Source organism: Lycium ferocissimum, chromosome 11 (assembly GCF_029784015.1).
Source record: "Lycium ferocissimum isolate CSIRO_LF1 chromosome 11, AGI_CSIRO_Lferr_CH_V1, whole genome shotgun sequence".
Classification (NCBI taxonomy): domain Eukaryota; kingdom Viridiplantae; phylum Streptophyta; class Magnoliopsida; order Solanales; family Solanaceae; genus Lycium; species Lycium ferocissimum.
In genome coordinates this window covers 58351060-58373057 of record NC_081352.1, presented here as the reverse complement: position 1 = coordinate 58373057, position 21998 = coordinate 58351060, and the positions used below count along the sequence as shown (strand labels likewise).

The 21998-nt window shown below is 37.1% G+C and overlaps 1 long non-coding RNA gene across 1 annotated transcript; it reads left to right on the top strand.

The window, feature by feature from the left end:
- Positions 1-8906: 8906 nt before the first annotated feature.
- LOC132037737 (uncharacterized) lies at positions 8907-16153 on the top strand. The gene is made up of 2 exons (XR_009409968.1): positions 8907-9179; positions 15906-16153. It is a non-coding gene; the product is annotated as an uncharacterized LOC132037737 (long non-coding RNA).
- Positions 16154-21998: the final 5845 nt, after the last annotated feature.

Sequence of the window (21998 nt, the reverse complement as noted above, 5' to 3'; positions counted from 1 at the left end):
CCTCAAAATTATTAACGTCTATTAAATATGAATTCTATGTCAGAATACAAATCTAAGGATATCCATATTGTCATAGTTTTACCCAAAATCCAAAAATGGACCCAAAATAGCCAAATCCGAGCCACAAGGGCAAAACTGTAATTTTATTGATAATTCAGATACAATATAGTCAAAATAGTACTCTACAAGTCTAAACGAGTCCAATGATACCTATATTTCTATACTTTTAGAAAAATGCCCAAAATACCCCTACAATGTGAATCCAGGTTCACGAGGGTAAAACGGGAAATTTAGTGCATAATTATGTTACCCATCATCTAGTTAACCTTCAATCTTAATTTCATAGAATTCTATTCGTCACAAGATATCCAAATTGACCTTTTCTATTTTTAGCCCTAGGGTTCTTAACCCATTAGTTCTTCACAATTAGTGTGTAGGATGACTATGAGATGATGATAATCGACAAATAAATAATGAATACTAGGTTAGAATCTTACCCCAAAGTGCTTGTAAATGCTTTTCCATTGTTATCTCCCAACCCTTTAACTATTGAATGTTTCATCAATTTTTGGGTTCTAATCTTGCACCCATCATTAATGGAGCTTAAGCTTATCATGGGATTTGAGGAAGGAAAGATAATGAATCACATTAGGGTTTGCACTTACCTTTAAGGAGGAACTCCACCCTAGCCCTAGGAAAATAGCCCCTTATGTTCTAGGGAAGTATTTTTGGATTTATGAGGGGAAAGACTTGAAAAAAATACTTAAAAACGGACATTCTGCCTAGTTTTTTCGCTGCAGCGGGTGCACCCATCGCTACAGCGGGTGCACCCTTCGCTATAGCGGTTGCCCAAAATTCTGAAATGTTCAAAACTTCGTTTTAGCCCCCGAAACTCATCTAGAACCTGCCGAACACAAATCATATATGCATTTTGATTGTAAACCATGTTGTGGACTCAACCGTGACCTCGGAATTCTCGAAAGAGATCATTTTAACCCGGTGTTGATCAAGTTAACCCCAACACTAATAAATTAAGCCTTCACTCAAGACTCAAAACATCCCCGGACGCCTTGGGACCCAAACCAATGGCTTCACTAAGTCATAGGTTGTACTAACAGGACTCGGGGAAAGGCTCAATAAGGTTAAATGGATCAAAACACTATAATGACCAAACGGGTCGTTACACCTTCTAACCCCATTTTTGTGCATTATATTAAAGCTATGTACAACCCTGCTTTTCAAGAAATTCCTAGATCCACTGTTAGATCAGATGCTTTAAATTTCTGAGTGATTATATGTGTTATAGCCCGTATTTTGTATGTTTGAAAATTTCAAAGTCGACGTGGAAAGTTAAGGGCGAGACCATTCTCCAAATTATTCTAATGTACAAGTTGGTTATGAATAATATTTATGAACATTATTAGTGTGGAAATATTGGGAAAGGTTAAGGGCAAAAAGGAAAATTCGCAAAATGGATCATGGTAATATTATGGAAGCCTAGGGGTAAAACGATAATTTCGCAAATATTCAAGAAAATTCAAGAAAGGGCCACTATGGCCGTATGGCATATGTGGTGTGTGCTATATTTAAATTAATGGGGATTAAAGTGTACAAAAGAAGACATTTGGTCTTCTTTGACCATGTTAGGGAATTCAAGAAAAGAAAGGAAAAATCTAGAGAAATTGAGAGAGGGGCATGTGCCCCTCACATGCTTGAGAAGTATATATATATATATATATATATATATATATATATATAAGAGCTCATCCTTTAATTGAAGACAAGCAAAAAAAAAAAAAAAAAAGAAGAGAGAATGGAACAAGGAGAGGTTCGGCCATGGCTCTCAAAATTGAGCCATGGGAAAGTGACTTAGAAAAATTATTTTCTTCCACTTTTCCTACCTAATGGAAGGCCCTCTACAACATGGAGTAAGTGTTGAGACAAGAAGAAGGCTTTTTGGTGTCATGTACCAATCCTAAACCAAGTGGGAAGTTGAAGAGAAAGGTAAGGTTTCATCTCTTTTGTGTGTTGTGGATGGTTCATACATGTGTAGGTTGAAGAAATGAATGAAATAAATGAGAATATGTGTGTTGCATGTTGTTCGAAAATATATATGTAGGGTTGGATCGAAATGATGAATTAATATTATTTAGTAAATTGATTGTTGTGTTGTGGAAGGTAGTTATAGCCGTGTGTTGTGCTACATGAGTTGGCCGTGCATGTGTTGTGTTGCATGGAAAGAAATGGATGAATTTAACTTAGTCTTGTGTTGTTGTTGGAATATATAGAGATGGAGGAAATGCATGAAAACATGTAAAAAGAAGTTGTGATAACCGAATAGTAGGTGGTTGGTAAGTTATGGTAAATTGACGAAATTGGACATTTTAGTTGTCGTCGTTATGGATCATGCAATGTAGAATGAAGGTCGTCGTTGAAATTAATATAGATAAATGATAATGAAATATATGGTTGTTGTTGAAGTTAAAGGTTCCGGATAAAGTGGCATGTTAATTGAGTGATTGGAATGTTATGTAAATTGAATTGAATTGAATTGAATTGAATTGGATATTGAAGTGTTGCTAGAATACTTGTTGGCATTGTTAATCGTTTGGCCGGGTTGGATCCCGGATTGTTGTTGATTAAAATTGGCCGAGCTAGACTCTCGGGGACGGTGTATTTATAGGGAAAATGCTGCCGAAATTTTGGTAGACAAGTGTTACTTTGAGAATTTACTTCTAGATGCTCGAGTTAACATTTGGTATATATGACCAAATTGTAGATGTTGGCGAAATTGGAACTTGAATTTGGAGGAGCGTAAGGAGCGGAAAAAGGTATGTAAGGTCTCACCTTCCTTCTTTGGCATATCTTAGACATAATAGGCTTGAATACGCGCCTCGGGGATGATTCCATTCCTAGAAATCCGAACTTGAAATTTCCCTTTTTCATTCAATAGAATTGAATTAAGTTTGGTGTGTTTTATTGAAATAATTGTTTAAACATCTCTAACTTGCCCCAAATGGAACCGAGTGATCCTTAGACCTTCATAAGTGACTCCATGAAGCTTAACATACGTAAACTGCGTACGCCACCTCCGCTGGCTCGAGGTGGGCCCACTATTCCCGGATTCTCTCCTATTGTCCCATTTGGCTTATTTTCATTCTATAGTTAAGGAAAGCTTTTGGTTATCATTACGACTACCAAACAATAGCTGTATTAACTAAACCCTTGACCCCAAGACATGATTTTCCTTACTAAAAGTTTACAAGCGTTTTCCAAAAAAATTCATTTTTCTTCAAAAACCAAGTTTTACAATATTGAAAGTCTTAATGACTAAAACGGCGACTATGGTTCTATGATGATAAAGATGATGCCAGATATGAGAAGAAGTATATGATGAATATGTCAAGGATATGTTCTTGCCACGAATACGACGATATGGAATGTTAAGCTATTTCTTGAGTTTCCGGCTCTACTCATGAATGATGATTTTTTTTTAAAAGATCCCAAAGTGTATGAACTGCTGCCTTATGGTCTTATTCTATGTTTGCTCATGATGCCACTCTCCATTGGTAATCTCGCCTTATGATTATCGTTCCTCCAAGGTGAGACATGACGCCCATGATTATTCCATAACGTGATCGGAGGTTTCCGACCTTACGTCACTCCGACGAATACATGACTTTCTTTGGGCTCTCATGCATGCCATACCTGTATATGGGTTGGGGGGATGGGATACATGTATATGTGGGGAATGGGAAGGGAAACATGTTTCATTGCCACTGGTCAGCTGGCTTATCATCCCGGACGCGGGATTTATGGGCGAGCCGGAGTATTTCGGCGCAATGTGGGCGAGCCGACGCTGTTCGGTGCTATGACACTACATGATACATTATGATATGCTATGATATAACATGACATGATATAAATTCTATTTTCTATGTCTATGAAAAGAAATGTTCTCTTTTTTTAAAAAAGGAAAAACAAGCATGCATGGTATCCAGCCAAAAAGGCATTCACATGTACAGGTTATCCTCTTATCTTATCACATGTTCTGTGATCCCATGGTATTCTTTGTTCACACCTATGTTCATGTTCGTATTATTTTTCATGCCTTACATACTCGGTACATTGCTCGTACGACCCCTCTTCTTCGGGGTGCGTTTCATGCCGCGGTACGCTGGATGAGCGAATCTAGCATAGAGGATGTTCCAGCAGAGTTGGTAGGCTCCACTTGTCCCGGAGTGCTGTCGAGTCAGAGTATAGATGCTATGATGCTTTATTCGAAGTTAGAGACTTTGCAGACAGAGTCGTGGGTATTGGGAGTCAGTCTGTCGGTGGCTCCGTCAGTCGATGTGTCCTTATATTTTGTGTTACAGATTTCACATAGCAAGATTTTGTTTTAAAAAAATTTAATATCCTTACTATGTTTTCCACTTCTTATTGATGTAGAAGTTTAAGGAGGTTACGTATGTAATATAAGTCAGCGGGTTCGCTCGGCTCCGTACGTGGGGTCGGGTGCCCATCACACCCAAGTAAAGTCGGGGTGTGACAATATGTGTTGTGTGTTTTATCACTTAGATACTAAAGTGTCTGTCACTTCTGGTATAGGCCATAGTGTTAATGGTAATGATTATTTGTGTTACGGTAATTGGATTGATAATAACTGAAATTTGCAAAAACGTATACTTGGTTATAAATATGTTGATCAGAAAAAGAAAAAAAATAGGTTCTTATATAAGTTCTAATGTTCAAGATATTTTAAAGTTATATGGTCTTCTTGACAAAGTTTTAACTGTCACATTTGATAATGCTTCTTCCATGACTAAGTGTGCTGATTTGTTGTTTGTTAGAATATGCCCAATTAATGCTGAAATTTTTAATACTAGATGTGCATACCATATTTTTAATTTAGTTGTAAAAGATGGTCTTGATTTATTTAGCGATAGTGAAAAAATACGATATGCCTGTGAATACGTTTTTGCCGCTCATAAGGCTAGTAGAATTAATGCTTTTAAAAAATATTGTGAAAGAAATGAAATGCCAATTAGAAAAGTTCCAAAAGAAGTTTGTACTAGGTGAAATTCCACATACGAAATGTTTTTAGTTGCTCATGAATATCGAATCCTCCTTCAAATGGTATTTAATGCACATCATTATGATCCCGTTGATCAAATAGGAGAACAAGATTGGGATGATATTTTAGAGCTTACTGTTTTTTTAGAAAATTTTTATCTTGCAATAAAGCAATTTTCCGATATATATTATCCTTCTATTGCACAAATGTTATTTTATATTTGTGGAATTACAAAACTATTTGCAAAGCGTAAGGAATTAAAACAATATGAGGAAGTCGTTGAAGGAATGATTGTGAAATTTAAGAAGTATTTTTTTATCCTATTCCCCAAGTTTATTTAATTGCTTGTGTGTTCTTGACCCGTCTTTAAAATTAAGAGGTGCTAAAGGACTTGTTGATAAACTTCATTTAAATTTAGCTATTGATGAAACAAAAGAAAGTCCAAATTGTGAACATTGTAAAGCTAGCGTATATCCTGCTCTTAAACTAATGTATGATAGGTATAAATCTTTGGAAGGAAATGAAGTTGAACGTCATTCGCAAAAAAAAAAAAGAGGCCTAGAATAGAAAATCAAAAATTTGATTCGGAAATGGATTATGCATACATTGGTATTGGTTATACTCAAAATGAAAGTGATGTTGATGCTTATCTTAATCAGGGATTTGAATTTATTACGAACGATGATGACAATGATGACCTTTTAGCATGGTGGAGGGAGCGTGGCAAGTCATTTCCATTACTATCAAAATTGGCTCAAGATATACTAGCTATTCAAGCATCATCAGTAGCTTCGGAGGCAGCTTTTAGCGCGGCAAGATTTCAACTCGGAGACCATCGACATTCATTAGCAGAAGATAGTTTAGAGATTTCAGTCTTATTTAGAGATTGGATCAACGCGTAAAGAGAAATTGTGGGCTACCAAAATTAAGCCGTGAGAAAGAAGAAGAATGTGATGAGATAATCAACACTAATAGCGATGACAACATGGAACTTATGGAACATCAAGGAACAATGCCAATTCTAGAAAGTAGTCCAGTGGAGGCGATACGAAAATTAGAAAAACTCTATATACAACCGTACAAGTTTTAGTATTTATAATTAGCTACTTAGACGCCTAGTTGAAACAGAACCCTTTGTTGACACTCAATTTTGGCCCTCCACATTTTAAATTAACTAGTCAAGCTTCTTGAATTTCAAACAAAGTGAAATATGTATTTCTAAAAGTCAAAAATATTTTCTTAACTAGTTTTGGTGTTATTTTGCCATTTCATTTGGCAAAAATCATAACATATATATTATACTAGTTATGTGAGGCCCGTGCTAAGCCCGGACCCAAACTCAAGATATAAAAGCAGATATTTTAACTAAAGAAATAGGCTTAAGTAACTAAAACGCCCCTGAACTTGGCACGTTTTGCAACTTTAGTCCCCAAACTATTGATGGACTTCAAGACACCCCTAAACTCGGCTAAATGGGTTTTATTACACCCCTACCCGGAGTGAGTGTAGTCACTCGCGGGTCCAATGATAAATAAGGTTTATGTGGCCTCCATGTGTAAAATATTAATGCCACATGGCATTTTCATCTTATGTGTCCTCCACATAGATAAATTGTTTTGAAAAAAATGTAAAAGCGATTTTTTTTTATAAAAAATCTGGAACAATGAAATATTTATTTTAAATCTGGAATATTTGATTTAAAAAAAAAAAAACTGAAAAACTGCAGTTTTAATTAAAATATCTGTAAAAAATGGATTTTTTTTTTTTATAAAAAATGAAAACTTGATATTTTTTTAAAAGTGTCCTAAAAAATTCAGATTTTCATGATTCTTTTAAAAATGGATTTTTTTAAAAATGTAGAAAACCCATTTTTTTAAAAAATAATCGCTGAAAATTAGATTAGTTTTTAAATCTAGAAAAAAATTATCAGTTTTTCACTTTATTCTTAAAAAAAATCAGTATCCCAGATTTTTAAAAAGTCCAAGTTTTTAACGAAAAATTCAATTTTTCAGATTATTTTTTAGAAAAATGAGTTTATTTAATTTTCCAGATTATTAAAAAGTTCAAGTTTTTTAATTAAAAAAAATTCCTTTTTTTTTTAAATAACTGTTCTCTCAGTTTTCAAGATTTAAGAAGCTCCAGATTTTTTAATAAAAAATTCAGTCCAGATTTATTTTAAAAAAAAAAATGGGTTTTCCACATTTTAAAAAAAATTAGTTTTTTTTTTTTAATTTTAAAAATTTATACTTTTTTTTTATGAATTTTCCAAAATTGATTTTTCTTTTTTTAAAAAAAAAAAAAAAAGCTGACGTGGCACCTGTCACGCGCCTGTTGGCGTGTGACTACACTTGCTGTGCCACGTGGCAGCTCGGGGATGAATTAAAACCCATTTTGTCAAGTTTAGGGGTGTCTTGAAGTGCAGCAATAGTTTAGGGACTAAAGTTGCAATTCGTGCCAAGTTCAGGGGCGTTTTAGTTACTTAAGCCAAAGAAATATAATTTGTGTTAGTACAAGTGTACAATAACAACAACAACAACCATATACCCATTGTAGTCCCACAAGTGGGTAGTTATATAAAAGCAAAATTTTCATTCCACTCCTTTAATATTTTAACTTCCATTTTGATGAAATTATTTAATTCAAATCAAATTTGGAACCGAAATTTGACATTATAACTTATGTATCCTAATTTTCCAAGTTATTTAATTCTAAATAAATAATCTATACATAGTTAATGAACTTTTAAGACAAATACATAATTTAACTTGTAACTTGTACGGATGGAGTACGTCTTCTTATTTAGGGATTAGGGGTTCGAACATGGATATGGAAAAAAATCTTTGGAGGAAGCGCTCCCCGAATAGGCGCGATGCGGTGCGAATTATCGGATTAATTGGGCTCAAATGCGGATATCGAGCACCAATCGAGAAAATCAAAGAACGTGAAAAATGAGGTAGGAGGTTCGATACTTTTTGAAAAGTGACTTTAAAAACAAAAACAAAAAATTGACATAGATAAATAAGATTAGGACCTAAAAGTAATTAATTAAAAAGTTTTAAAAAAATTTGAAAATTATTGTAAGGACTACAAAAGTCCGAAATGTTCTGATAAACTTTTGAAAAGTAGGCTTTTAAAAACAAAAAACAAAAAAATTGACTTAAATAAATAAAATTAGGACATAAAAGTAATTAATGAAAAAGTTTTTAAAAATTTGGGAAATTATTGTGAGGACTACAAAAGTCCTCACATTCCCTCTTATATATAATAGTAATATATTTTAAATATTAATTATGTTCAAATAAGTGTTTAATTTGGTATCCACCTCAAATTGTCAATTTAAAGTCACTTATGGCTTAATTACTATAATTAGTCTATTTGCGCAAATAATTTTTTTTTTTTTTAGATCAAGAAGAATAATTAATTAATAAAATGGCTAATTCGCCTTAATCAGGTTTTTAATTTGGTCATTTTGTCAACAAGTAGTTATAATTGCAATTTAAAAAGGGTTACATTTTTCTGTTCTCAATATCAGCCTCTTTTGGAAATTCCAAATTAGCCCAAAACTTCAATATGACCCAGCAACCCTATTTTTCCTCCAACCCTCATCAGTTCCTCATTTTCCACAAACACTTTTATTCCCAAAGACTCATTTTCTCCTCTTCACTAGTATACGAATCGATCTCAAAACCAATCAACGGTGCCACGCGAATCCCAGCTATCTCCGGCCAATAGTTCAATGCGTTTTCGCGATTCCAGACCTTGTTCGCATATTTTGGGCAATGCTTTTGTTCTCTTCTTTTCCTTTCAAACGGTAATCTCTATTTTCCTTTATCTGATTTCGGGTAGAATCCATGGGCAGAGAATATTAATGATCTTTGTCACAACTCAGATTTCAAATTTTGAGTTGAAATCCAGATTTCGGGTCCGTCCCAAGTTCTCAAAACCTAGCTACTTGGGGTTCTACCCTCAATTCTTATTCTCAAAGAGGGTTCAAAACCTCCCAAAAATCTAACTCTCTTTTAATTTTTCTTCACTGGCTCAAAGTAAAATGTTCAAATCGTTGGTGAAAGCTGGAGAATCGCAACTTGTCGTTGTTCAACAACAGGTAATTTTCCTCTTTAATTTTGGTTCTGCACAAATTATGATTAGTTTCTTTTTGTGCCAACTGTAAGATAAATTGTTTACTTCTAGTTCTGTTTGTATTTTGTGTTTAATCTCTAGCTCTGTTTATTTATTAAAAATCTGGTATTAATTGAGCATGGTCGAGTTTAGATATTTACTTTTCTTTTAATTTTTGGCATGTACGAGTTATTCTTTTGTTTTCCCCTTAATCCACATATTTAGTTTAGTATAGTAATGTTTTTGTGTTCTGTTTGAGTAAGTTTGATTTTTTATGGCTAAGCAGTAGCATTTCAAATGGAAAGTTCTTAACTTTAGTGAGAGATATAGAACAATATTGTTAACTGCCATTGGATTGATTGGTGTAGAGGGTTTAACATTTATTCTCTTAGTTCTAGTGTTGTCCATGAAATTAGTTTGGGTTTAGCTGCTGTAGTATAAGTAAATTAGGTTGTTAGTTTAGCAATTTCCTCTTATCTCAATATATTTTTATTATGCTTTCAGTTCTGTGCGTTTTCAGTTTAGGGTAAATTAGTCCAGTTAAAACTTTGTTTGAGATTAGAAAAAGTAATCTTCAGCTCTATGTAAAATCTCTCTTTGGTTGGCACTTCAGTCATTTCCCCCTTTTTCTTTGTTCAAAACTTGATAGAAATGTAATATATAATTAAGTTCTCTGAGTTGTGTGATACTTGATTTTTCTTTAATTCAGTTTCATGGGTAAAGCATCTTTCCAAATAAGTATTGGTCCAACTGTTTTCGACCCATCTTGTTTAAGTGTTTTCCCCTAAAGTAATGCTGGGATCTCCATTCAAGATATGGCCTTTTTCTCACTCACGACATAGAACCTCTATCATAAGTTTTGGTTTACTAGGATATAGTTTATAACGACATGCTTTGATAAATTAAAAGAATCTTTACTTAAGTCTATTTCCCTCCCCTTTTCATATTTTGTTTGAATTCCAGTTCTGATTTGCTTGTTAATAGTTTAGCATGACTGAGTTTCCATTTTATAAGTTTCGGTGTTAGTTTTACCTACTACTGCAACATGTATGCAAAGCATGAATTTGTTTGGTTCATTTCCATTCTGGTTTGATAATGCTGAAATAGTAAACGTAAGTTTGTTTGGCCTGAATTACTAAGATCTGTTTTAATGTTTTAACAAGGGTTAATGATAGTTGAGTTAGTTAAGTTTATGAACCTTCTACTCGCTCTTTAGATGATAGTCTCGAAGATTGTGTTCATATTTTCTTTATACATAAGTTTTGAATCTAGTTCCATAAGTTAACAGTGAGATGGTTTATTTGTGCTTAGAATGTGAGCTTCACTAGTATTCCTTGTCTATTTAAATATCAGCTGCCATTAATATTGTATGAACTTAGGTGTTTGATGTCACTTTGTTCCTCTTAGTTGTCAAGTTTTGGGGTTGATGAACAATTCAATATGTTTGATGAGCTTGAGTCAAGTTTAGCTTGTTTGGCAATAGATTTGAATCGCTATATTCCCGGAAATCTACTTCAAGTTTTTGGTTTTAAATTGAACGAAATTTCCTGTTTGTTTGACATCATGTGTACATGAGTTCAGCTTCCAACGAGTTCTCACCTCTGCTCTTTTTTTTTTTTTTTGATCAATTATGCCCATATGGGCTTTTTGAGAGATGGGATGTGCTATTAACCGATTTTGCAATAACCAGGCATTTTCCCTTCAACAAGGTCAGTCTCTCCTCTCTCTGCTTTCTCTCTCCTCTCTCCAACGGTAACATCTCCTCCCTCCTTCCACTCGCCATCCCGTCAGGCGACCAGACCGCACCACTGCCCAGGTAACTCCGGCGACCAGGTAACGCCGGCCACTTTTCCGGCCAGATCTACTTTTTCCTCTCTTTCCTTTTCTTCTTCCCCTCTTCTTCTTCTCTTCTCCTTTTCCCCTTTTTTAGCTGCTCCTGGCGCTGCCAGAACACAGCTGCGTCATCGCCGGAGATTTTTTTTTCCGGGAGCATTTTCCGGCCAGCCCTCTCTTTCTCTCCTTTTTTTTCTTTTTTCTGTTTCTTTTCTTGTTCCCCCTCTTCTCTGCTCCTGTTTCAGGTCTCTGTGAGAATAATTCCGGCAGTGAACAGTAACTCCGACAGTGAACAGTAAATCCGGCAGTGAACAGTACTCGAACGTTGAACAGTGTTTTCCGGCGGCGATCAGGTTCATTTCAACTGGAGTTGGTACCTCCGGTTGCCATATCCATTATTTGTCCATAACTTTGTAGTTACATTTTTTTTGCTACCTTTAGACTTTTGTATAGTTTATTAGTTCATACTCATTTTCGTGGCTTTGCTTGGTGATGGTAGACTAGGGTCATGTTCTCGTTGGGGGACGGGGGCGAGGGTTAGGAGGGGTAAGTGGGTGAAAGGAGCGTCTAGGTTGAGAGTAGGATCTTGGAACATTGGAACGTTAACGGGGAAGTCCATAGAGCTAGTTAAGATTCTTAAGAAGAGGAAGATTAATATAGCTTGTATCCAAGAGACCAAATGGGTAAGTCCTAAAGCTAAGGAGGTAGACGGGTATAAGCTGTGGCTCTCTGGTAGGTCGAAGTATAGAAATGGGGTGGGCATTTTAGTAGATAGTGAATTGAGAGATCAGGTGGTAGAGGTTAGGAGAGTCACTGATAGGATGATGTCGATTAAGGTGGTCATTGAAGGACTCACTTTGAACATTATTAGTGTATATGCGCGCTTGGCGAGCAGGCAATGAGGAGAAGAGGCGGCTTTGGGAGGATTTGGACGAATTAGTGGAGGCATACCGCCCTGCGAGAAGCTATTCGTGGGAGGTGATTTCAATGGACACGTCGGACTATTTCGGGAGGTTATGATGATGTGCGTGGAGGCTTTGGCTTCGGGGACGGGGAATGGAGGAGGAGTCTCGCTTTTGGATTTTGCAAGAGCTTTTGGGTTGGTGATAGCCAATTCGAGTTTCTCGAAAAGAAGGAGGAACACTTGGTAACCTTTCGTAGTTCGGTGGCTAAGACTCGAATAGACTTTTTTACTCCTTAGGAAGGATGATAAAGGTCGTGCAAGGATTATGTAAGTGTCATACCGAGCGAATATCTTACAACCGGACATAGCTCTTGGTGATGGATTTAGCGATCAAGATGACGAGGAAGAAGAGGGTCGTGGAGGGCCAGGCCTAGGATCGGATGGGGAGTTTGACCACTATTAGTGCCCTGGAGATGGGAGAGAAATTGAAGGATATGGGGGCCTGGGATAGTAGTGGGGATGCGAGCAGTATGTGGGATAAGACGGCTAGTTGCATTAGGGTGGTAGCAAGGGAAGTGTTGGGGGTCTCGACAGGTAGTCGTGGTCGGCATCGAGGGGCCGAGTGGTGGAATGGAGAAGTTCAAGGAAGGTGGAAAAGAAGGTGGCGTATGCGAAGTTGATAGAAAGCGAGGATGAGGTGGAGAAGTGGACGAATACGAACTTTATAAGATGGCGAGGAAAAGGCGAAGTTGGCGGTTCGACGGCAAAAACGGCGACTTTTGAACGTATGTATCTTTGAACTAGAAGAGAAAGGAGGGGACCGAAATTGTTCGAGGGCTAGCAAGGCGAGAGAGAAAGGCACGTGATGTGGATCAAGTAAAATGCATCGAGACGAGCATGGCAAAGTATTGTTAGAGGAGACTCGTTAGACGGAGATGGCAGTCATACTTCTCCAAACTCTTGAATGAAGAAGGGGACAGAGACATTGTGTTGGGTGATTTAGAACATACAGGAAGGAGTCGCGATTTTGGCTATTGCAGGAGTATTAAGGTTGACGAGGTTAAGGGGGGCATTCGTAGGATGCGCGGGGAAGAGCGGCCAGGCGACGAGATTCGGGGGAATTCGGAAGAGCGCGGGCCAGACGGGTTTGGAGTGGGCGACTAGGTTGTTTAATGTCATCTTTAAGACGGCATTGATGCCGAAGAATGGAGGGCGAGTGTAATGATCCTACATACGAGAATAAGGGAGATATCCGGAGGTTACGACAACTATAGAGGTATCGAGTACGCTAAGCCATACTATGAAAGTGTGGGAGAGGGTGGTGGAGATGAGGGTGAGGAGAGGTGTGTATTTCGGAAAACCGGTTCGGATTCATGCGGGACGTTCGACTACGAAGCCGTCCATCTTATGAGAAGGATGGTGGCCGGTATAGGGAGAGGAAGAGGGACTTACACGTGGTGTTCGTCGACCTAGAAAAGGCTTATGACAAAGTTCGAACGGATCTGTGGAAATGCACGGAGGCTAAGTGTACTGTGGCGTACGTTAGGGTGATCGAGGACATGTATGAGGGGAGCCAAAACCGGGGTGAGGACGATAGGAGGAGACTCGGCACTTTCCGGTTGTGATGGGGTTGCGTCGGATCGGCTCTTAGTCGTTTTTATTTTCCTTGGTGATGGATGGATTGACACGGCAAATTCAAGGTGAGGTGCCATGGTGTATGCTTTTCGCGGACGACATAGTCACGATTGACGAGACTCGTAGCGGAGTTAACGATAGGTGGAGTGTTGGAGACATACTACGGAGTCAAGGGTTTAATTTGAGTAGGACAAGGCAGTACTTGGAGTGTAAGTTCGGTGAAGCACCTCGGAGAGGCGACTTGGAAAGTAAGGCTTGGTACCCGGCCATCGGAAGAAAAGTAGTTTCAAGTACCTTGGGTCTATTGTGCAAGCGGAGGGGAGATTGACGATGATGTCACACGTCGTATTGGGGCGGGGGTGGATGAAATGGAGGCTTGCTTCGGTGCTATGTGACAAGAAGGTGCACCAAAACTTAAAGGGCAAGTTCTACAAAGTAGTGGTTAGGCGAAACTATCTTGTATGGGGGCGGAGTGTTGGCCGATTAAAAGATCTTCTCACGTTCAAAAGATGAAAGTTGCCGAGATGAGAATGTTGAGATGGATGTGTGGCCACGCAGGGAGTGACGAGGATTAGGAATGAGGATATTCGGGATAAGGTGGGGGTGGCCTCGGTGGAAGACAAGATGCGAGAAGCGAGATTGAGATGGTTTGGGCATGTGAAGAGGAGAGACACGGATGCCCCCGGTGCGGAGGTGTGAGAGGTTGGCCATGGATGGTTTCGGACGAGGTAGGGGTAGGCGAAGAAGTATTGGGGAGAGGTAATTAGACACGACATGGCGCGACTACGACTTACCGAGGACATGACCTTAGATAGGAGGGTTTGGAGGACCCCAATTAAGGTAGAAGGCTAGTAGATAGTCTCGTTATCCGTTCTTATTAGTAGTCGCATTATTGCAATATAAATTTTTATGCTCAGATTTACATTATTATACATTATTTCCTATGCTTTGATTATCCTGTGTTCTCTGCTCAGATTTACGCTATTATACATGTTATTTCTGTGTTGTGATTATCTGTGTTATCCGTGATGCTTGCATTATTTCTTCCATATCGCTTTGAATCTCTTTTCCGAATCTCTTAACTTTATCTTACTTCTTTTTTTATGCTTTTATTGAGTTTGGGGTCTTTCGGAAGCTTGGTAGTCCTACCTTGGTAGGAGTAAGGTCTGCGTACACTCTACCCTCCCCAGACCCCACGATGTGGGATTTCACTGGGTTGTTGTTGTTGTTGTTGTTGTATGCCCATATGGGCTTTTTATTAATTTCAGAAAAAAAACAATGTTCAAAAGCCCAACCCAAAACCGGGTCGGCCCAAAATAAAGCAAAATAAAGAAAACAAAGCAACAGAAAAAACAAATATCAAATGTGACTTTCCTAAAAGAAACCCTAAAAAATCGGGGCTTCATCTCTTTCTTTCTCCGCCTTTGTCGCTGCTGTCCCTCGCCGCCGGTGGTGCGAAGGTGATGAATTCCTTTCTGATTCGCATCTCCAGTTGTGGAATCATCTTCTTGTTGAAACACTTCCAGGTAAACTCAGCTTCAATTAGCTGATCTACCACCTCGATGTTGAGCTTGTGCAATTTTTGAGTTCAAGTGTGTGGTCTGTGTTGAAGACCAAGAAACTTTCCTCTCAAATTCTCGGTGAGTGGCTCTGCTTTCATCTTTGGTTTTTATTCCTTTCGTTGTATATTCAACTGAAATCCTTCTCTTTGAAATCTGTATGACCTGAATTGGTGTTTGTTGAGCTTGGTTTCGCATCAAATTCATGTGTCGATGTTGGATTGAACATGTGTTCTTGAAAGGTAAATTACACCTCCCAAATCTTTTCTGTTGTTCCTGTAACTTCTCCATTGCCTTGATGTTATGACTTGTTCTTTTCTAATGGTGGTTTGGCTGTATGTATACGTTACACTCTTTGTTAACTTTAAAACAAATAAAGTTGATCTCTGCCTATTTGAATGAGCACCATACGATGCTAATACCACAAATAGACTTTCAACCCACCTTACTTGATCAAAGTTAACCTTAAGAAAGTACGTATATGCTCCTGTGCTGCTTCCCTTTGTTCTTTGCCGGTTGCAATTTCGACCCTCTGCTCATTTAATGTTCAATGATTAATAAAGAATTAGTTTGAACTCGTCTACCTCCTCTATTTAACAGTAAGCCGATGTCGGCTTTGATTAATTAGTTTTGATTAAGTATTGATCAGAGTTTTTTTTATGTTAAAGGGTTTATGATTTGTGCTGTTTTAGTGGGAGTTGGATAAAGGTTAAATTTTTTCTCTCAGTACTAATTCTTTTTCTCCCTTTTTACGCATGAAATTGCCCGAGCACGACTTCAGTTGCCTTTGCATTATGTGTATATCGACTCAGCCCTCCTCTCAACCGAACATAAACAATAGAGTTCGGGTTCGAAGCCCAAATGGTCTAGAAGTATCCGCTAAACGAGAAGCAACAGCAGAAATGGACTATGAGCCCAATTAGCTAAACTCTTCTTCACTCTAATTTGTTTTTGCGTATTTGTGGATTGTATTACTTGACTAACTCTTTACTTGTTTTCTTTTCTTAATCTGGTTGAATTCTCAGAGCAGAGTGTGAATTATTGTTAGTCGCTAAATGCAAATTCTTTTATGCAAATTTGAAGAGTAAAACAATTTTCAGAATGCTAGTAGATTTCCAGACTTGATTTTGAAGGAAATGGAAACAAGCATATTTGAGGTTTGGTTTGATCGTGACCCAGGGGTTTCATCTTTAGAAAGTTGAAAACAGATTCTTCAAAATTGTCCTAAGGCCCAAAGTGATTTTTTTTTTTTGTTTAAATAAAACAATGATTTTGCAGAATTTGCTTTAAATAATTTCTAATGTTTTTCTTCTGCAAAAATCTGTTTGGGCTGTTTTGAAGCCCGTAATAATGAATTTCGGAAGTCCAACTCGTTTCAAAGTTGGGAATAATGCCTAAGCTTTGCTTAAAATGACTTAAAGATAATTCATGTCTTTATAGTTATCAAAGTGATTTCATTAGGATTAAGAAGTTGAATTATACTTATAATTTAAAGTTTTAATAAGCCGTACACATTTTGAAGAGATTCGTTTCTTCATAATTAGCCAATTATAGAATTAATTCATTAATTGAATTGAAGATATAAGTGAAATGCTAAAAATGATTCTCAAAAGCAAAAACCATCTCAAGTTCACTTTCCAAACAAGTATACTTTCTTTTATGAATTAATTAGCCATGAATAATTCTTTTTCAATCCTTCTACATATAAACCTTAAACACGTTTTACAAACAACTTATACAATTTTTAGCCATAAAATGTTAGATCCTTAGGTAAACCGCATTGGGCGGATCCTTAATACCGAGGTGCTTAACACCTTCCTCGGGGGATCACCAGAACCCTTACCCGTTCTCTGGATATTTTTTATAAAGGTTTTCAAAAATTAACCTTTAAATTGGTTTCCTAATTCCCATTCAATAAATTAAGTGGCGACTCTGTTTATTCAGGACAAAGAGCCAAATTTATTATAAGCTTTTATGCGCGAGCGTAATAGCGGACCGTAACACCCTTCCTAGAAGGTGGCTGCGTAGATTAGGCGCTCTTCTTATATTTGTGTCATTTTCAATGAAATTATTAAGTTCCATTTAATTCTTACTTGACATTATTTTTCTTTTTATAAATATTAAAAAAATCGAAGTCTTTGTAATTCTTATAAAGATTTGAATTATATTTAACATTAATTGGTAAGTTAAAAAAACTAGCCGTTATAGGTTTAAAAAAAATAGCCATTAAAAGTTAAAAAAAAATAGCCATTGCTAAATAAACTTAAAGACTTTATGTAACGACCCGTTTGGCCGTTATAGTGTTTTGACCCATTTCACCTTGTTGACTCTTTCCCCATGTCGTGTTAGTATGATCTATGACTTAATGAAGTCGTTGGGTTGGGTTTCCGCAAGGTTCGAGTGTAATTGAGTCATTGATGGAGAAGCTGATTAAAGCTTAGCAAGTTAGAGTTGACCACGGTCAACGTCAGGTTAGGATGACCCCGTGTCAATGTTTTGGAAGTTCCAACATGTTAATATGATGATTTTGAGCTTGTCCACAAGTTTTGGTAAGGTTCCGAAGAGTTTCAGATGAGTTTGGGTTTTGTCGCGCTCTTATTCGATGTTTTCGCCGTAGGTCTGTGGATAAAAATGGCTCCGAATTGATCAAATAACCTTTTTTTGAGTGAGGTTTGAACCATTAGCTCCGTATCGAAATTACGAAGCTATAGCAAAAAGAATCGTCGCGTTTCGCGCCTCCGTTTATGGAAAGGATTATTTTACGACGTTATTTTGTCCTTGGTCGCTCCAAACGTGGGACAAAGTGGCCGCCATAGCGGGACCGCCGCAGCGACCAACTGACCACTGCCAGCAACCGACGGGGGCAAAATGCCCTTTTTTTATACTCCAACTCCTAACTATTATCCCCAAGACCCTAAAGTCAGTTTTTAAGAGAGAAAGAGGCAAAATTCATTCCATTCTTTGGTGAAAGCATCTTGGAGGGTAAGTCCTCATCTTTATTTGTTCCTTTTTCCTTTCTTCTTCAAGTTCCACGATTATTTTAAGGTCCATCAATGGTGGGTGAAAATCCTAGAACCCTAGAATTAGTAAACTCTTAAATAATTGGTGGGTTGTTGATTAATCATCTGTGAGTATAGATTATCACTTTCTAGGAAGGGAATTTGATTTCTTGTGGTTGAAATTGCATGTTGAGACTTAGGGTTCTAATAAAAATGAAAATTTTATCCTAAAATCTGTTTGAAAGGGTAAATTAATTAGAAACCCATGGATTGACGGTTAATGATTATAGAGATAGAAGTTATGATAAATTTACCATTAAAGGATGGTTTCATCCATTGAAGAGGGTAGAAGTAAGTGGGTCTTCTTCCCCAAATTGTTGTTCTTGTTTAAATACATGGTTTGTTGCTGACTTAGCATCATATTGTTAGACTTTGACCATTATGAGGCGCTTCGGAAATAGAAGGCTCGTGTGAAGTAGTTCGTGGCTCCTGTTCTGCATTCCAGGTCGGTTATGGTTTACTTTAATTAGACATTGATTAGCGAAACGTATGTATTGTGTAGAATTGATGGGAGAAAGCATGATTAGGTCTTAGGACATGGTGTTTTGGTTGGATATTAGCTAGATTGGTATGACTTCTGATTTTGTGGGCTCGTCGCCATTACTTTATGTATTGAAATATGAGGTGTAGTTGTATTCATAGTGTGGCGATTCGGGATGGATTTCTAGTAGGTTGATTGTTGTGGATGGTGGCTTGTTGTCCTGTTATTGTGATTTGACTTATTACCTAAATTGTCGTGTTGTACTCGGCTTTCTTATTGTGACATATATTATCTGGGAGAAAGGAAGGATAACGAGAGTTTAAGCTTGAATTGTGATATAAACTTATGCCGGTACGTAGATGAAAAAACTTGATGTATGATTTACATCGTCGATGATAATATATAGAAAAATGTAGCATCTTCGTGATACAAGACTTAGTTATGAGGCGTACTTGCTATGTGGAAGTAAAAGGGGACATAGACTCTTATGTCGTCGAGACGGCTTTAATGATTCATTTCATAGTTGAGTTGATCCAAGTCTTGATATGACTTGTGGCTTGTACCTTCACTGTTGCTTTATTGGTTTGCATTGATTTACCATGTTTACACTCATTTATACATTCATACACTTATGCATGATGGAAATGGTTTGGAAGACTTGTGGCATGATGCCTTGTATTTGACATTGATATTGCTAATTGTTCATAGTCCATACATACTAATGAACTGGAATACGTGGAGACATACATTGTGATGTGAAATTAGTGAAAAAGTTAATATAATCTTCTTGTTGAACTTGTGATACTATTTGATACATGGTACTTGATGATTTGAGCATGGATAATAAGAGAGCAGAAATACCGTTACGTACAGATATATGGAAAGACACATATGTGACCTAGATTATGGCTCGTGGTCCAAGGTTCATTCCGAAAACGAGGGATACATTGATGTGGCCCGTGTCCGAGGTTCTTTCTGGAGCAGAGGTTTATGCTCGGGTCCGAGGAGTGAATCCGAAACGAGTGGCACATGGACACTATGGGTCCCCAGCAGGTCATGACTACTGAGTAATGACATCAGTTAGCATATGTGCACAGTGTGTATTTGGCCAGTGCATTGCATTACATTGCATTGCACATCATCATATTTTGCATTGCACATCATTACTATTCTCGCATTATTATATGGCTCGTTTAGTTCGATTTTGGCGTGGTTTCGTCGAAACTAATTTTCGTTGTGGTATTGATATGATCATTGACTGAGTTAAACTGTGGATTAGTGACTCTACCTAGGGACGGAACTTGGACTTGTGACTATCAGGTGAGATTATTGATACTTGACAGACTTGTGGTTTAGAAACTCCATATTAGGTTGTGACTCTGTTATGGGATGTTCTGTGACTTGGATTTGAGTGTTAAGTGCCTATTTGTTTATCTTGTTGATTTTATGCTTATATACGTGAACTAATCTTAGTCGGACTATGATGCTTACCAGTACATAGTGTTTGTACTGATACTACCTTGTCGCACCCCTTTTTGAGTGCGCATTATGTTCCGTAGATTTCATCCAGACTACGTCATCTTGGAAGCTGGGTTTCAGTTTGCTCGATCAAATCCGAGGGTGAGCTTCTATCCATGCCATGCCATGCCACCTGAAGATCTCTCTTTCCAGATGTCTATTTTTATACCAGACATTATTTGTTATTATATTTAAGATATACTTCATTCTTTAGACATTGTTAGTTAGAGTCCTTGTACGATGACTTTCAGATTCTGGAGATGTAATAGTTAGACTTCTGCACTTATATTGTTTATTAATTATGACTTGGTAGACTATGTATTGATTCACATGTTCATTGATTGTTTTAGTATAAATGATTAAAGAAGTTAAAATTGGCTAGTGATTAAAGGGTTAACGGGTAAGGGTTCGCCTACTAGTGATAATAAAGTAGGTGCCCGCACGACCAGTAATTAGGGTCGTGACACTTTAAAAGTAATAAGTTATAAAAATATACGCTAATATTAACTTATAACTAAAGAAGTTATTAAAGAATATAAGTATTACAAATTTACATTGAATTATTAACTTTGAAGTTTATTTTAAAAAAAATCCTCGAATCCCGTTAGACTCATCCCATCCCGGTCCCCATCGGGTCCCCACTTTTTTTAGTCTCGCGTCCCATCCCGTCTGATCAAAACTGTCCCATCCCGTTCGACAGGCTTAGTTAGGCAGTAGGTTTTCTGAAGGAAATGTTGTGTGATCTAACTGATTAGGCTCCCTAATTACCCTTTATATTAATACTTTCAAATGAATACAAAACATAGCTATATTTCTCATTTTATAGCAGATATACGTGGATACATGATAAACCCCAATCATATGCATGAAAACTTTGCACGGATTTCCCTTCAAACACCTGGCCTTGAATGTTTGCCCCTTATATTTGCCGTCTTTACTTTTTGCCCCTGCTGCTTATTTAATGAAAATTTTCAGACCTCCTTAGCTCAGTATAAGTTTTGTAATATTTTTATCTTTAGATTCTGAACTTTGTCTCGCTCAGCACAAATTTTGTAGGAATTAAGTTAAGCAACATAAGATGTGTAGTATTTTTCAGATTTTGTTGAGTGTTGAAAGTTTTGCTTTTTCCGGCATAACTTGTGTGGAAGTTATGATACATATGCCAAAGCTAAATGTAAACTTTGCCTAGAGAAATCTAAATTTAAGCTATTTTTCAGATTATGTTGAGTGTTTATAGTTTTGCCTTGTCCAACATAACTTGTAGGATGTTATGATACATCTGCCGAAGTTAAACGTAAACTTTGCCGAGCAAAATCTAAGTTATGCCGCGCCAAGAGTGCATTAGGACAAAAATAAAGAACACTTGAGGGGCAAAAATTAAAGACCACCCCGAAATAGAGGCATTTGTGCGACTGATGCCATTTGAAAATTTTATACATTTTCAAATATAGTCATGAAAAATTCTCAAATTTCAAAAAATCATACATGATCAATAATTCATAAGAATAATGCATTCAAAACAAAAAAATGTCATTTCATGTATGTCGTGTACACTATCATTATTATGGCCCAACATCAACTATCTATGGAGTCACTTTACAACAAAATAGAATTAAATTCTTGGGACAATTGTCCACTAACGAAAGGAAGAAGAAACATACTAGATACCATGGAATAAAAGTGGTGCCTCAACATATATCTAGAGAGAGGGCCACCATAGCCTTGTCCATTCGTCACATGTCAATCCTCATCCTTGTCCGTTCGTCACATGTCAATCCTCATCCTAAAATATAAAAAACAGAGGGGGCTCAAAGAG